The sequence below is a fragment of the Hyperoodon ampullatus genome (assembly GCF_949752795.1).
Source record: "Hyperoodon ampullatus genome assembly, chromosome: 17".
Classification (NCBI taxonomy): domain Eukaryota; kingdom Metazoa; phylum Chordata; class Mammalia; order Artiodactyla; family Ziphiidae; genus Hyperoodon; species Hyperoodon ampullatus.
In genome coordinates this window covers 3,924,024-3,942,584 of record NC_136930.1, presented here as the reverse complement: position 1 = coordinate 3,942,584, position 18,561 = coordinate 3,924,024, and the positions used below count along the sequence as shown (strand labels likewise).

The 18,561-nt window shown below is 41.5% G+C and overlaps 1 protein-coding gene across 1 annotated transcript in view; it reads right to left on the bottom strand.

Moving 5' to 3' along the window:
* The window catches only part of XKR4 (XK related 4), a gene marked incomplete at both ends in the record, with an annotated part of 321,432 nt that overhangs the window by 126,148 nt on the left and 176,723 nt on the right, over positions 1–18,561 (bottom strand). The gene's annotated exons all lie outside the window — the stretch shown is intronic.

Sequence of the window (18,561 nt, the reverse complement as noted above, 5' to 3'; positions counted from 1 at the left end):
ATTTAAAAAATAAATAAAAATTAAAACTTAAAAAACATAATATGGATTTATGTTATATTTTCCCTCCCTGTGAATCCAAAGCTTTCCTCTGCTATAAGTGTCTTGATCAAGTTGACTGTAGGTCAACATTCCTAAGCTGCTTTGCCACAGTTTTTACTGATTTATGTAAAATTGGTTTGTATATTTTCCTTTGTGTTCCATTTCATTCATGCCTTCCATGAATAACATTTTAAAATTTGATTCTGGAACAGAAATAAAAGGTGATTTTGTTTTTCCATCACAGTATTATGGCACAGGACAGTGGCAGGGGGGAAGGTAGGGGTTACCAGAGCCGCAGGGGCTCGTTTAACACCTATACATCACTGAATACAAAGGTTGCCTTCTTGCTTGAAGAAAGTTGACCAGAAAGTCAAAGTCCTTATAATAATTTTATCTGACTACTTAAAAATTCCAAGGTTACCCCAAAACACACACATTATATATATAATATATATTTATACAAGCATTATATATATGGGTAACATGAATGTGCAAAAGATTTCAGAATTTAAAAAATTCAGAACATGCAAAAATTTCCAAAAAAGCCCAAGGGAACTACATATGTAAAGACACAAAGATGGGGAAAATGCCCTGCATTCTGATAAGGAGTGTATTGCATATGTAGCACTCTTGGCCTGAAATGCATTTTGCACATTCACATTACCTTTTCTTAGAATGACCTTATCTCTTTTCTCCACTACGGAAACTTACAGTTGTGGTTTAAAACTCTTCTAATGTATCTCACCTCAGAAGACCTTCCCTGATGACCCCAACCGAGAATCCTTCCCTGCACCTGACTTGTGCATGCTGCTAACATGGAAGCTACCTCACTGGGTGGGTTTATCTATTTCTGCGTTGGCTTCTGTTCCAGACCTCCAGGCTGGAGGGTGCCCACTCATCACTGAAGCTCACCATTGAGCTCTATTTTCTGTTCACGCTGGGATTCACCAAAGTGTGTTAAATTGAATTGGGGGGAAAGTCTCAAATTCTATTTCTTTATAATTAGTTATTTTCATGAGACGGACCAAGAGCCTACATCATATCAGTTTTTGCTTCCAGCTGGAAGCACACAATGGTTTATGCTATTCAGCGGACATTAGCACTATTTGGAGTATTACACAGTATCAGGAGAGTTTTCTACTTTCTCTAAATCAGCAGTGATGGACATCAGGGGTCTTATGCCCACAGCTCAGTCAGCTTGGGCTTTTCTCAAGTCTGTGCTCTGAAAAACGATGACAATAAAGAGGCTTTGCGATCACAATTGGTTCTCCTCCATCTTGTCAATATGTAAATGGTTTACCACATTTTGTCACATTATTATTTTTTTCCACCATCTTCTTTATCAGCTGCTGGAAGGGAAGGTTGGAAGAGAAGAGGCCCAATGAGTGTGAGTAGAAATGTGGACCATGAGTCACAACTGTTCCCACAGTTCCTCACACCTCATGGTAAGGAAATGTTGCCCCACATGAATGGGGGATGAAAACACACATTTGTACTTCAGTGTCACGTTCTTTCCCCTCTGCCATGGCTATCTCCTGTGTGGGCTGTGCGCCCTCCAGTTGTAGAGCAAGTCCCTGAGAGAGGTCTTCAGGGCTTCAGCTCTTGTTCCACGTTTGAACTGTATCATGATGTTCCACGTTGTGCTTCTCCAGAGCGTACAGCCAGAGGTTTGACTCCAGGGAGATCTGGTTTCATAATAATTTACTTCTCAGGGCAGGGAATTTTGCCCACGTTGACAAACAGCCCCAAACACCTCTCAGCTAACTGGTAATACCAGCTGTTCTAGAGACAGAATATCAATGCAGAAAGCAAAGGAAGACTGGTCATATTTGTCATTCAGTTCTAACAAATGGGGACAGATGAGGGATTATTCAAAGAAGCTAGACTATTGTGTCTTTTTTTTGTGTGTGTGGTACGTGGGCCTCTCACTGTTGTGGCCTCTCCCGTTGTGGAGCACAGGCTCTGGACGCGCAGGCTCAGCAGCCATGGCTCACGGGCCCAGCTGCTCCGCGGCATGTGGGATCCTCCTGGACCAGGGCACGAACCCGTGTCCCCTGCATCGGCAGGCAGACTCTCAACCACTGCGCCACCAGGGAAGCCCTATTGTGTCTTTTAATCTAGTACACTGCATAGGAATTGAGAAATAAATATAAAAGAATAAACTCATGAGTTCTTTTCCACAGAAATTTAGAATGACATGAAGAAGGATTTGTGTTCCAGTGAAAAGTCATTGTGTTCCAGAAACAGGAGCAAAACTGTCAAGTTAACTCTTCTGTGCAGATGTTTTGGTTTGTTTGTGTTTTTAATAGCTACCAGGACAAGAGCCTTGGAGTTACTTCTTGTGTTAAGCACCCTTAGGTGAGTTTCAAAAAGGGAAGGGGTTTTAAAACAGAAATATTCTGTAAGAAGTTATAATCCCTTTGGTAAGAACTAATGATGTGGTAGACGTGAGGCCTCAGGTCTGAAACTGAACCCCAGGAGACAAAGGGGCCCCCAACGAGGGACAGCTGTGTAAGACGTCCCTGAATCAAAATCAGGACTGAAGAAACCTGGGAGGCGCTGAATTGCACCCTTGGTCGTGGACAGCTATGACGGCAATGTGAGCCTGTGCTGTCTGCCTTCCATGAAGGGCCCTCATCACGGCTGCCTCTGCACCGTCACTCAGTGGATCTGACAAGATGCTTCCACTGTGCTCCATCCAACCCACCAGTGGAGTCTGGGAACTTACAACGCTGGTCAGAGATGCCGAGGGGATGCCTTGATATGTGACTCCACACGTTAGCTTTTTTTAAAAAGTAAATTTATTTATTTATTTTTGGCTGCGTTGGGTCTTCGTTGCTGAGGGCGGGCTTTCTCTAGTTGCAGTGAGCGGGGGCTACTCTTCGTTGCGGTGGCTTCTCTTGTTGCAGAGCATGGGCTCTAGGTGCGCGGGCTTCAGTTGTTGTGGCACGCAGGCTCAGTAGTTGTGGCACACGGGCTTAGTTGCTCTGCTGTATGCGGGATCTTCCCGGACCGGGGCTCGAACCCATGTCCCCTGCATTGGCAGGCAGATTCTTAAGCACTGCACCACCAGGGAAGCCCACAAGTTAGCTTTTGAATGGTTCTTGGCAGCCATCTACTGGATAGACAGAGTCGAGAAGTTCATGGTTGCGAGCTGCCCTCCTAGTCTAATCCAGATCCTTCACATTGCATTATAACACATGTCTACTCCGGGGGAGGGGAGGATGGCTGATGGCCTGTCCCTGGAAAACCACCCTTTGCATACTTAGAAGACAAAGGCCAAGCAGCCTTGCCTTCTTGGCATCTGTGTTATTATGATTTAACTGGGAAGTATTTTCTCCCCTCTGATTCTTATGGCCACTTAGCTTCTGATCCAAGTTTCTTTATCTGAAGGTGGAGAGAACCGTACCTCCTTCACGGCTGTGTGAGCGCTAAACAAGAAGATGTGTCTTGTGCACGTGCTGTGTTCACGATATGCAGGGATGTCGCTGCACACCAAGGTTATCGGTGTTCTGGGCTCATCTATAAGGCCAACTCTTTGACCCTAAAAATTCAGGTGGTTTTATGTCTTCAGTTCTTCTTGTCTCCTTTAGGCATTTTATTCTGGGGAGTGTTTCCATCACGTTGGATTTGGCCTTTGCCTGTTCTTCCCGAGGGCAGACACAGAAGGTCACCACTCTGCTGGGAAACAAGGTAGTTTCTTCACCTCGTGAGTATCAAAAGGATCCAGCATGGCATCCAGGTGGTGCTTGGAGGGGTCACTAAGGTTCTTTTTCTTAGGATTCTGCTTTGCTGTATTAATAAAAAGGCAAATAACACCCAATAGGCATAGGTGACCAAGGAAGTTGATGTCAATGAAAAAACATTCATATAGGGAGGGTTTAGAAAAAGCCATATTTATGGTTAAAATTTTAGCATAATTACCAATGGATTTCCTTCATTTAAGAAGGAAAAAGTTTCAAGTCTTCATCATCGAAGATGAAGTATGCAGTAAGCATGAGAGGGTAGTGGCTTAAACACACAGCTCTCATTCCTGCTAACAGGAGATGTTCCCGGTAAACCCCACTCGGAAATGTCAGTGTGTCCAACACTTCCTCTGAGGTGAGCACATTCAGAAGATGTTTACCATCTTTACCGTATGACTGATTCATTTTCTGATAGGGTCATTCTAATTTATCGTCTTGTGGCGCATGCTAATGGAAGATAGGGTTTTCCTTACATCACAAAATGACACCAGGAATTCTGCACCAACCTTATCAACATAATCTCATTCATAAGAATATCTTAATTTTGTAATTTCCTCAGCATTACTGAAGATGTAAACACACGAACACATCTACTTAACTCCCTACCATACCTCACACAAAGACACCGACACGTAACCCACGCCCTCCACCTACCTACACAAAATCTAGTCAGCTGATTTTCTGAAGATGTAAATTGCATTTAAATTCTCAGCTCCTTTTCATCAATATTTTCCAGGTGCAAAGAGCAACCTGGACTAAATTCACAGCCCCTCACATTACCAACTTCAGACCTAAACATAATACGGCAAAAGTGATAAGCTTGGGAGGAAAATTCCAAACATTCAGCATGTCAAGCATTATATATCTAGTGTGTATTTTAATCTACAATTTAATGTGATTGAGATAATCTTTACATTACTTGTGGGGAAATGAGATGTATATAACAAGTTTCAGATAGTCCATATTTATGAGGAATACCTCAGTCCTTAAAAAATATTTGATCAAATGTTAACTACTGATATAGCTGAATCAGAAATCATTAACAGCTATGAGGACGTTATGCACATATATTCTAATATTGCATTTTCTTTCTCTTATAGCACATTAAACAGGTTAGCTGTTAACAAATGTTATTTTTACTATCTGAAAAATGCAGAGTAAAATCTGAGCAGAAGAGCTTTAAAGAAACAACATAAATAAACACTGATTCCAGCAACTGGTATTTTCTTCTGTGGCCTGGCTACAAGCAAAGCTTTAACTATTATATATGTATATACATTCACTATATATATATATCATAATACACATATGTCTATAGATCATCTATCTCTCTCTCTCTCTCATCAACAGTAGGCACTGACAAGGAATGAAATTGTATGGTTTGTCATCTTAAATATTCTGTATTGAATATTTTAAACAACAGCCATGACCACAAAACCTTGTTTTGACACCAGAACATCAAGTTTCTGTTGTCTCCATTATGCCAATACAGTAAAAATGACAATATTCTGTGCTATATTTCTACAGTGGAAAATTTCCTGGTGACTATTGTTTTAAAATTAGATTCTACTTCCCATCGGTCATTCCAAGGAGGAAAAATGTGCGTTAGGAGGGAACGAATGCATTGCTTGACATTATGTTTGACCCAAGCGTTAGGGGTCACAGCCCTAAGAGGTCAGTCTGAGCCATGCTGACCCGAGGGGACCGGGGTGTGCTGTCACCTGTGCTGCAGAGCCATCCCCTCACAGCGTCCTGGGGATCACCTCTCACCCAGAGCCCCTAAGCGCTCCAGTGTGCGTGTGTGTGTCGTGCCTCTCCTGTGCCTTTCATGGATATTTGCGATAAGAAAAGAGAGATGGAGAATATCCTCGGGGTCTCCCAGAAATCCTCCAATGGGACAAGAACCTCAATACATTTTCCTCACTCACGATACTTTTATTTTTCTTCCCAAAGCAACACTGCCTCTTAGACTAACGAGGCTTTGGCTTTCTCTGCATGTATCTGACCTGTGAGCTGTATTTCCCTCACCTCTCTCTCTTGCTCAGATAATTAGAATTAATTTGGGTTCTCAGAGGAGAATAGCACTAGTGCTATTAAGATATTAAGAGCTTCTATCATGGTATAGAGCATTCTTATACAGTATGAGCTTATACAACGTGAAAGCATACTTGGTTGGCATCTTTTGTTTGATAAAAAGGCCCTTTTATTGATTTTATTTTTAGTCTTCTCTGAAAATAAAATTTACCTATGGGATATGGTTATTTTTGTTTTGTTTAATTTTCATGCATACCTCTCATAATGATACCTATTACATAAACAAGTTCTTATGTAGTTCCATCTCCGTAGTAGCTCAGGGCAAACAGCTTGGAATCAAGATTGCTTCCTCTTGGGCTTCCCTGGTGGTGCAGTGGTTGAGAGTCCGCCTGCCGATGCAGGGGACACGGGTTCGTGCCCCGGTCCGGGAAGATCCCACATGCCGCGGAGCGGCTGGTCCCGTGAGCCATGGCCGCTGATCCTGCACGTCCGGAGCCTGTGCTCCGCAGCGGGAGACGCCACAACAGTGAGAGGCCCTCGTACAGCAAAAACCAAAAAACAAAAACCTGAGGAAGAACATTCCAGTCAGAAAGGACAGGAGGTCCAAGGGGCCGAGGTGGTCATGTGATGAGTTCATCCCAGGAGCCCCAGGTAGGTGGGTGTGAGCGGGGGAGGGGGCGGAGTAAAGGGGAAAATGGGAGGGTCTGGTCTGGTCACAGAGGGCCTGGTGGGCTCTGTGCAGACTGTATCAGTGAGAAAGGAAGCGATTTGCAGGTTTGAGCAGGTGAGGGACACAATCTGGCCACGAGGTTCCTCTGACAGCTGTGCTAAGCATAGAATGAAGGGACGCAGAGTAGAATCAGCACGGTTACTGCAATAACCTTGCAAGTGACATTGTTTGGATCTGGGTGGAGAATGAGGCAGATTCTGGGTATTTATTTGGCAGTTAAGGCCAATGGAACTTGCTGCCAGATCAGATGTGGGTGTGAGAGAAAGAGGAAGCAATCTTTGTTTTTTTTTGTTTGTTTGTTTGTTTGTTTGTTTTGTGGTACGCGGGCCTCTCACTGTTGTGGCCTCTCCCGTTGCGGAGCACAGGCTCCGGACGTGCAGGCTCAGTGGCCGTGGCTCACGGGCCCAGCCACTCTGTGGCATGTGGGATCTTCCCGGACTGGGGCATGAACCCGTGTCCCCTACATCAGCAGGCGGACTCTCAACCACTGTGCCACCAGGGAAGCCCAAGAGGAAGCAACCTTGATTCTAAGCTGTTTGTCCTGAGCTACTACGGAGATGGAGCTGCCATTTACCGCAATGAGCAGATTACTGGATGATGATGGACTTCACACGTGGTAATTTTGAAATGTTTTTAAATATCCAAGTGGAGATCTTGGGTAGGTCATGGGATCAGAGTCTCAAATTCAGGCCCACTTACTGATGATTTGGGAGGCATTTTAGAATTTAAAGCCACAAGATGGGCTCACCTTTACTTACACTGAGACTGTGCCAACCTTACTAAGCATGGTGCACCTCGTCCCTAGGCTTGGGTTTGAGGCCCACTGAGAAGGCTTTACTTAAAAGGCACCACACCTGAGTACATCAGGCAACCTCGGGACAGGGCATCCAGCTTCTCTCAGGGAGGGTGAGTGCTCAGGGGGTCTTTCCCTTCCCAGAGCCTACCTAAGGGGGCGCCGGGGTTATTTCAAACCCCTAGGAGAAAGTTGAATGGTAGGGGCTTGGAATTAATGTGATAAGGTTTCCGTGATGTCTAATCCTAGATGCAATTTTGGCTGCCTTTTCTCAGTGGATATGCTGACCAAAATGACACAGATATCTTTAGAAAATCCATCTTTATAGAGTAGCCAGAAATGGCTGGGCCTCCCCATAATTGAACTAGGAGGATTGGAAACACAGAGAATCTGGGGAAGCTTCATGGCGAGTTGAATCCCTGTCCATGGCCCCTTGTCACCCACGCTCTGGTACGAGATGAGGGTTTTCTCTTGACCCCTATGCAGGCAGCTTGGAAGGGCTGAGGAGTGAATGCCCTGGGTCAGTCCTCTGCCAATGACCAGAGGTATGGTTGGAAAAATACCCCAGCTGCCTCAGGTGCTGTAATTCTGAAGTGAGTCCCTGGGGGGCTTGAGTCCCCAAGGCCCACAGTGCGACCTACTCATTGACACCCACCTTTCTGACTGTCCTCCCTTCCCGGTCCCATTTCCCCACCCCCACCAGTGTTTCCTAGAATTGCCTTCATATCAGCCACTTACACTCAAACCCTCCTCTTGGTCACATCACAGGCTCATAGCAGCACCCTCAATGATGCACTCTCTTCCTCTGGATGTAAATCTTCCAAAATACCACTCACATGGCATCCGCGCCAGTGGCCCCCAGATGGCCCCCAACTTCCTCTGCCGGGCTCTCCACACTTTCTCCTATCAAGTCTGACGTTACAGGTTATCTTCTCACATGGAAATGCACACGTGACCCGTGCAGACGGCTTCCCCCTCCCTGCCTGTCCTTCTTCTTCCTTTGGTGTCTGCTCACATTTGTCCTCCGGCACCAGGTGTCCAGCCAAGTCCAAGTGCCACTCCTCCAGGCTTAGCTCAGGCTTTTCCTAACCTCTCTTCCTACCACAGTGATTCTTACCCCCTGAGATTCTATTGAACTCACTCAGCACCAAAAGTCTGGACACCCCATGATCCCTAATTCTTGAGTGAAAAATAGATTTGTTTTGCATGCAAACTCTGATCAGTTGGAGATAACTGAGTTGGGAAGCATTCTGAGCTGGCCTTTGAGCTCCTTGGTATCAGTAAGTGACATCTGCCATTGGATGAGTGATAGGCAACGCAATAGGTATTTGGTCGAGTTGCTTCATGTGCTATTTATTTTTGACTCTCACTAGATTACAAGTCCCTGAAGGTGATTACTCTGCGATACGTATTTTCTCTCTCTTTGTTCCTTTCCAACTCATCAGTCTAAATGTAAGTTCATTAATCTAAACTTAAAGCTGAATTATGAGGTTCAAACATATTTGTGTGTGTATATATATATATATATGTATATATATAATACATACACACACACGGGGTGCGTCAAGAACCAACATCATCACACACACACCACACATCATACAGGTTCAGCTGAAAAGGCGTCGCTGTGGGCTGGCAATTGACAGTTGTGTATGTAATAGCATATAAAGTATTTAAAACCTTTTTTGTTGTTAATCTCATCTTTGAGCATTCTGTCACACAGACCTTCCTCTTGTGTCATCATATCATATTTTATTATCAACTAGTGCCTGCCAGCCAATTTTCTTTAAAATCACAACATAAGTCAAGAGAGAATGGGAACGTACATGCATTCTTTCAGGATAGAATTTGAGCTCTTCTGGTAATTTATGAACTAAAGTCATGCATTGTGCTTTGGACTCAATTCAACCACATTAGTGATCAATGAGACTTGATTTTGTGTTTTACGTCATAGAGGAAAATCCGACTGATTTCACGCTTTATTTAGGGGATGGTTTTAGTTGAGGAAAAATAATAGCAGTAAAAATCTAACATGTTCTTACAGCCTTTGCCTGAACTTCTATTGTGGTTTATGGAAATGTGATTCAGGATGATATATTAAATATTAAAATCAATGTAAGGTTTAATTGAAACTTATAGGGCAGCTTTTCTTAATTTACTGTCTATCGTGTAATTTTTAGCACACCGCATAAAGAACAAAAGACCGCCTACACCCTTCTGCTGTTTTACCACAGCCCAGAATTAAATTAAACTTGCTGACATTAAAAAAAGGAGGTGCCATGCCACCCTGACTTGAACTCCCAATATGGTTTTGAATGGCAGCTGAGGGGTGTACATGGACCCTGTCTGAGGCAGGTTAAGACAGTATCTGAGCAGTTTCAAGCTTTGCTTTTGTTTTTCATCTTTCGAGAATGAATGCACATAATCAGACAAAGGGAATTAACAATAACTTTCCACCTAAAACACAGAGGCACTGGGTAAAATGCTTTATATACATTTTCTTTTTCTTCTCAGACACTTAATGAAGGTGGTGCTATCTATGCCCTCTGACCCGTGAGGAATCCTCACCATCAGAGGTCATTTAGGAAGGTTGCACAGCTAGTAAGCAGTTGAGCTGATCATAGATGCCATTTCTGTTGGTCCCCCAAATCCATGCTATCTACACAGAACCAGACCCACTTCAGCATCTTAAGTTATAAAGCAGCCTCAGGTTTCCAGTCCAGGAAAATGTGTCAGCTACCGATGCCTAAATTGTCACTTGTTCATCTTATATCAAAATGTTATCTGGGGAATATTACTCAGCCATAAACAAGAACAAAATTCTGCCATCTGCAACAAAGTGGATGGACCTAGAGAATATTATGCTTAGTGAAGTAAGACAGAGAAAGACAAGAACTGTATGATATCACTTATATGTGGAATCTAAAAAATGATACAAATGAATGTATATGTAAAACAGAAACAGACTCACAGACATAGAAGACAAACTAGTGGTTACCAAAGGGGAGAGGGAAGAGGGCAGGGACAAAATAGGAGAATGAGATTAACAGATACAAACTACTATATATAAAGTAGATAAGCAACAAGGCTATATCATGTAGCACAGGGACTCATAGCCATTATAAGTCTTATGAAAGTCTTGGTAGTAACTTTTAATGGAGTATAATCTGCAAAAATACTAAATCACTAAGCTGTACACCTGAAACTAATATAATATTGTAAATCAACTATACCTCCATAAAAATTTTTTTAAATGCTATTTGGGTCAGAACTAACTCGTTCCCTCAATATGGAGTTGAACCTGATACACCTGCGGTTCAGAGTAGGCTTTAAAGGGTGAGATTCTCTAGGCAAGGCTGAGATTCCTATTCTGGGTCCTGACACGGAGCCATCTGCTTGTCAACAGCTGCCTGAGATACTTCAATTTATTTATTATTGAACTTTGTCACAAATAAGCATGAAAATGTTTAAAAGTGTCGAGGAGCGATTGTCTTGACCCCCACGGCTGCCATGTGACATGCCTCCCAGCCTCTGTCTAACTTTACTTAAGCTGTTGCTGAGTTTATTGACCTCATACAGGGGTAATGAGTGGAACCTTGCTGGAGCTGCGGTCTTTCCTCCTAATCTTTGCCCCAGGACTTCTCATACTTGGGGCCACCCTTGACCAGGGAGGATCAGAGGAGTCACTGGATCAGAACTCCCTCTCCCCTCACCCGGGGGTGTCTAGCCCATTTCCCACAGTGGAGACCAGCCCCACAGTGTACCCTGGGCTGGTGGTCCCTCCTTTCTTGTCTCCTATTCCCTGAAACTACCTCTCCAAATAAACCACATACACACTGGCTCTTGTCTCAGGCTCTGCTTTCTGGCGGATCCAGGCTAAGATGTTTGCCAGAAGTGAATCTAGAGCCTTATTTTTCTCCTCAAGGATTGTGCAGGAGGAGGAACTAGGTAAGTGAAAGTTGCCCAGATTAAAGACGTGAATTTGAAAACAAAATCTGGGAGAGCAATTAGCATTTTTTAAAACAGATCCTTTTTTATTTTTATTTATTTTATTTTATTATTTTATTTTTTTGTGGTACGCGCGCCTCTCACCATTGTGGCCTCTCCCGTTGCGGAGCACAGGCTCCGGACACGCAGGCTCAGCGGCCATGGCTCACCGGCCCAGCCGCTCCGCGGCATGTGGGATCTTCCCAGACCGGGGCACGAACCTGCGTCCCCTGCATCAGCAGGTGGACTCTCAACCACTGCGCCACCAGGGAAGGCCCCTTTTTTATTTTTAAGAGGAGATCTCTCTCAAATCCACACAATTTTCTATTTTCATGAAGCCTAACAAAATTCTTACATTTTTAACTTATTGCTCAATTAAGTTTGTCATACAGGGCATGCCAAGCCAGCCTATTTCTGTAATCAGTTTTTGTTTCTACCCGGCTCAGGCAAGAGACAAAACGGAAGACGTGCTGTTCATAGCAAAAGGAAGACACTTCCTATTCAATATGGCAGCAGGGTAATCAAGAGTCACATGGTTGACTTTCTTATATGACAGGGAGGAAAATACCCTGCCTTCCCTGTCAAGAATAAGAAAACCACTTGTCCTATTCTCAGAATGACAACAGCATTCAGAGATGAGAAAAGCTAGCAAAGGGTCTTTTAGAAAACTTCCCTCCAAGGTAGTTCAATGATGTTTTCAGATCATATGATCTTTTCAGAGCACCCCCCCCTTCATGTTTACCTAGTTACTGAAAAACCCATTATTTTACCATCACCTCCCCACCTCCACGTACAAATTCTCTCTCCCATCCCCCTCCTTCCTCCTTCTCTGCCTTCCACTAACTTCTGTCTTTTCTCCATGTCATCATTTAACATGATACATGTTTTCTTCTTTCTTCTTCTTACATGTTTTCACTCTTCTCCAGCATAAACCAGCAACAAGGAGTAAGATCGCTTCTCAACCTTCATTACACATTTAAGGGCTGCAGTTGCTAGTTGAGAAACATGGCCCTGATTCATAAAATATCATAAAGGAATATTAAATTACATGCAGGCCCACTTAAGGTCAAAGAGGAGCATGAGGAAAATACAAAAACTAGTGAAAAAAAATGTGATTTGATTAATGGGGCATCTTAATTCAAGAGTTCCAGTTGGATTCCAGAAACCTCTATGTGGACGTTTCTAGAAACTATAATTTCTTTTCTGTTGAAAGGAAAATCTTGATGGGAAGAGACACGAAGGCCCTTCTCAGACCACAGTGGTCTCCCATCTGCTATTTCCACTGAATTCCTGAATTTACTGATGGCAGTCACATCCACTTTGGGGGAAGAACTAGGCATGATGTAACTGCGTCATACAAAAATGTTTGAGACCTAAATATAAAGCGGAATGGTTAAAGTATGCGTTCACAAAATATCAACATTTCCATGAAAACAGACTTAAAACAGACCTGTAAATTTAGGATTGTTTGCTTTATAGAGTTCAGCTATGAAACAGATATGTTCACTAGTTAATTTGTTTAACAATAGAATGAATGTTCATTCTGAACCTAATATACACACATCACTATGCTAGTCACTGAGAGATCCAGAAATGACTAATAAACAGTTCTTGACCTCATGGTGTGTATAATCTAGTACTAGAGAGCTGCAATGTCGCCCCTTAAAATTACAAATCAAGTATTTAAATAGACTCTGGAATATCTTTCTCTCTCCCACTCTGGTCCCCATTTCCTTCTTCACATAGGCAACCATGAAAATGTGTTTAATATGCATTCTTTTAATTGGCATTTGTTCTTAAAAAAAACTTTTCACTTAGAAATAATTTTAGACTCACATAGAAGTTGAAAAAATAGTATGGAGTTCCCAAGTGATCCTCCCCAAGAATCCCCCAAGGATAACACCTTACATAATCATATTACAATTATCAATCAGAATTTTGACATTGACATTGGAGCAATACTATTAACCAAGCTACACACCTTATTTTGGCTTTCATCAGTTTTTATAAGCACACTATTTTTCTTTCTTTGGTGTATAGCTCTATAAAATTTTATCAGATGTGTAGATTCATTAAACTTGTCATGACAGTCAGGCTAAGGTTATCCTAAATAAACTCCCTGTGCTACCCATTTATAGTTATACTCAACCCTAAACCTAACCCTGGCAACTACTGATCTGTTCTCCATCACTGTAATTTTGACACTTCAAGAATGTTATATAAACAGAATCATACAGTGTTTAATATTTTGAGATTAGGTTTTCTTCACTCAACTTGAGATTCATCTAAGTTGTTGCCTGTATCAATCAACCATTTCTCTTTATTGCTGAGTAGTGTCCTGTTGTATAGAAGTACCACAGTTTGGGCCAGCTTCCATAACGTAGGGGTTATCACGTTCACCTCACACAGTTTGTTTATCCATTTACCCTTTGAAGGACATTTGTGTTTTCTCCATGTTTTGGTGATTATAAATATAACTGCTGTAAATATTCAAATGCACGATTTTGTGTGAATGTATGTTTCCTTTCTCTAGAATAAATAACTATAAGTGGGCTTTCTGGGTCACATGGTGAATGTATGTGTAACATTCGAAAAAACTGGTATTCGTTCTTGTATTTGTTCTGTTTGCATGCATTTGTTTATTAAATGGCATTGTATTAAAAATAGTTTACTTTCTTTTTCATCCAGTGCCATGTTGTTAAGACCCATAGGTATTGCTACATGTGTATCTAATTCATAAAGATATTCCCTTGATTGCTGCATAGTATTGCAAGGAACTCTTTACTGCAAAGAACCCTATAATCAGTCATTTTGTAAAGCAAATGATTCTTTGGAAATGTGTATACCCCACAAGTAATTTGTTTAGTGAATTTAGGTTTCTACTTATTGGGTTTTCTAATATAATGTGTATCTTTATTACCTTTGGATTTACTTCGTGGTTTTACACATTGATAAAAACATCATCAGGTACTAACAGCAGCTGTCTAAGTTCAGAAGATGCCTGGGTATGCCCACCTCAGGGATGTCGAGGTGAAGAGTTTGGGAAGTTTAAGATCTCAGTAGAAAGCTTCGAGGGAGCATGACTTCATTACTGTTGAACTCAGTCACTTTGGGTAGAAGAAGCAACCCTTCAGATGCATTAAATCAAGAAGATTTAAATAGCTTTTGAAGTACTGTGGACTCTAATATATATTTTTATAGAACAGCACGCCTTTCCCAAGTTTCTACCCTGAGAGACTTTGGTACTACCGTAAATGATAATTGAGTGCTTATCATGTGCCAGATACCCTATTAAACCCTATGGGCATTTTCTTATTTTATCCTTGTTTCCTGCCTCTGAAGTAAAGACAATTATTTTCCTCATTTTTCAGGTGAGGAAACTGGATCTTAGTGAGACTGGGTAACTGGAGAGAAGTCACATAACTACTAAGTGGCACAGCTAGACTTCAGTGAAGTCTTAACAGCTGCTATACAGCCTCATTTATTTTTGTGACTGGTACTGGGAAAAGAGAAATATTATATGCTGATTAAAAAACCACCAATAATGTCTGACCTGGGTCAAAGATAATGATGATGGTGATGATGATAATGATGATAATGATAATGATGATAATGACAATGATGATAATTCTATACCATTTATAAACATACCCAATTCATAAAGCCATTTTACGTATATTCTTCCCCTCCATCCTGAAATTAACTCCGTGGATTAGTTGTTTTTCCCATTTTCCAGATCGAGCCTGAGACTTGGGGAGGTTAAATGAAAACCAGGAAGTGGTAGAGCTCACATTTAAACCAAACTTCTCTACTCTATGGCCAAAATCTGTTATTACTTCATGTTGCCTCATGTGAGTGTGTTTTTGATAGTTGAAAATGGGCCAGATATGGAAACAGAAAGCAATAGTCTTAATGATAAAATAAGATGATTTATTTTTTTGAGTGGACTGATGAAAGACTTATCATTTTATAGTCACCTTTTATAGGGAACATTGGGAAACCTTAATGCATCTCAGAGAAAGAACAAGGGAAAGAGAGTCTGTAAAAAGTCTAGGAAGCACAGACTAGAAAATAGAAATGAAATCTTTAGAATCTCTAATTACTAAGTTATGTCAAGTGCAATTATGTTCTCTTTTATTTAGTGTACTACTTTTGTTACTTAAATTTGGTCCATGTAGAATATTTATGTAGACTCTACGGGCTAATTTGGGATTGTGGACCCCTCTTTCCTTCAGCTCTTTCCCTATTCTATTTTTCTCCACGATTTTAAATACATCAACTGTGAACTGTAGCTTCCTGAGGTAGAAGCAGAGACAGAGGCAGAGGCATAAGAAGGTTTAGGAAGCCAACTTTCCTGGTTGAAGGGGAAATGCCATATTATTAAATCAGGATAATTGTGAAGATTCCACACATATTCACTGAGGGTCCACCTCATTCCCAGCAGTGATCTGGGCACTTGAGACAGAGTTGTGAACAAGACAGCCAGGGTCCCCCATCTTGGGGAGTCTACAGGTTGTGGAGAAGAGACCATGAACAAATACACAAACAAGGTCATTTCAGAGAATTATTTCTATGAAGCAAAGAAAACAGAGAGAGTGCGTGTGTGGTGGGTAAATTCAATTGAGTAGTTAGGGAAGGGTTCTCTTAGGAGGGGACATTGCAGCTGAGATCTGAATGACATGACAGTGCTAGCCCTGAGAAGGTTCAGGGGAGGGAGCTGCAGGAAGAGAAGGGTAAGTGCAAAGGCCCTGAGGTCAGCATTTTCTGCTCTTCAAAGAGCAGAAAGAGGGCCACATAGTGGGATCACTGTGAGTGACAGGAGATGAGGCTAGGGAGGGAGCCGGGCCAGGCTGGGCAGGACCAGGCAGCCTCAGTAGGTGGCTGTTTCTTGCTTGCTGTGCAGGGTGAACCCACTTAAATGCTCCCTGTGGAACTGGATTGCAGGGAGCATGGGTGGAGGCTGCTGTGCTTCTAGAGGCCAAGCTGATGGTACTTTCCAAAGGCCTAGATGTGAGGAGTAAGGAGATGCATCCCAAGGCAATTTAGAAAATCTGAGACACTATTCAAGTATTATTTTGTAATTTATGACATTCTCTGGGACATTGATATTGTGTTCCTATGTCAACACAGGGACTGTCCCCTCTTTACTCACCATGTACTTTTCCAGTAACATCATGAACCTTTCTTTTGAAGCCTAGACATGAAAAATTCCATCCATAGAAATTGGGATGTGAATCTTTCCAAGATTTGGTTGATGCCATCACCACACTATACTAGCATTTTGATCGCAAAACTGTATCTCATTTTCTGCTGCTAGAGTTAACTTTGTGAACTTGGCAATTGGAATCTTATTTGTTCTGGCTGAAAGGTCAGGCAGACTTATTTTTCCCCACACAAATGTCACAAAAGTCAAAGTTATTATAGGGAAAATTTGTTTTTACTCTGATATTTTGCTGAGTTCTATGTCAAATATGGTTCTTTATGAGTAAAGAATGTTAATGACGTTTGTGGCAATCATTAAAAAGATACTTTGCTACACTTCTATTCATTAAAGAACACAAATACTATTTGAGTGCAAGGTCTCATTCAAGAATGGCTTTGGCAAAGTACAACATAGAAGCGATTTAAACCTATAAAGACTGTAATGATCATGCAGTAGGGAGGCTTATTTTAACTCTGGTTTTACTTCTGTGCCATCTCCAGCAATGAATTAATAATATTGTTTGTTAGAAATCAAAGGGGAAACTGCCTTAAACGTAGTACTTGAGCAGTCTGTGTACTTTAAGGGCACTGATTTCCTTTCAATTCTTTTGATTTGGTGACAATATAATGAGACCTTCTAAGTAAGAAATGGATTTCGAGCATATATTGAAAATACTTAATTTTTCTTAATGGGGAAAAATCTAGCAACTTCAATAAAAAGGCCCTGACATAAAGGCCAAACTAGCCAAACTGTAAAGTAGGTCAGGGTTCTTGTGATTGCCCTGCTGCCCTCATTTAGGTGCCTGCTGACCCCATGCTTTGGTTTCTACCCAAGGTAGTCAAAATCTTTCAGCCAGAAATGATCTGACATGTTTCATATATGCTTTGGAGTGAACGTAACTTGTGTTTCTTCTCCTGGGGCTACTGGAATCCTAGGTCTTGCCTTTTGTAAAATGATTTTAAGCAGCAGAATGAGATGCACATCCTCACTTTTCCTGAAATCATCTTGTGCAACCGTCCTGCTTGTGACCCTGGCCATGTTCATTTTCTGGCCTCTTTAGGCCTCCTTGAAAATTCAAAGCAATCAGGCTTAGAAGCTCAAATAGAATTTTGCAGCTACATCCATTACCCAAATCCACCTAACTTTCACAAATGAGGGTGCTGTTGTGTAGTACATCTTAGGATCCAGACAGACCTGATGACTTGATTTATAATCTCATTGAACAAATCACCTAATCACTGTGAAACTCTTTCTTCATCTGCAAGATGAAGACAATAATATGGACCTCACTTGGTTACCGTGAGAATTGGAAGTAATATATGCTAAGCACCCATGACAGGGCCTGGAATAGTAAGTATTAAACAAACAGTGGTCACTAGTATCACCAGTATCCCTATCCAGGTATACACAGTTTCCTGTCTGGACAATTATATCCCTAACAGGTCTGCCTTCTGCCAGTTTTCTATCCTCTATATTCATCTTCCTAAATATCATCCACATCAGGTCATTCTGTAGCTCAGATGTATTCTGTGGTTTCTGTTGACTAAAGGAGTCCAAAATATCCTGTTTGGCCAAAAATCACAGGCTACACAATTTGACTCAATCCACACTTCATCCTTACCTCTGCTCTAGACCCTGGCACATTTATGCTACTGATTTGAAATTTATCATAATTACACCTTGTATAATAGTTTTTTTCCCCTTGTGAACAAGCCTTATCTCCCCAACTATATATGAATTTCTTAGAAAGGAATTATCATGACTTATTCTTTTGTAAATATTTCCCCATAGGATCTATATGTAGAGTGCCTCTTACACATAAAGTTTCTGAAAAATTGTTCCTGACAGTGATAAGATTGTAGGGCAGGAAGACAGGCAATTTTGTATAATAATGATGAGGAAAGTGAACAATATTTTAGTAACTAGTGCTTCTGTATTTTGTCATCTCTTCTTGAATCCTTCTGAAATTAATTAGGAATGAAAAAATAATATTTAAAGTTACATAAAGCTTTTTCTTTTTTTTTACAAA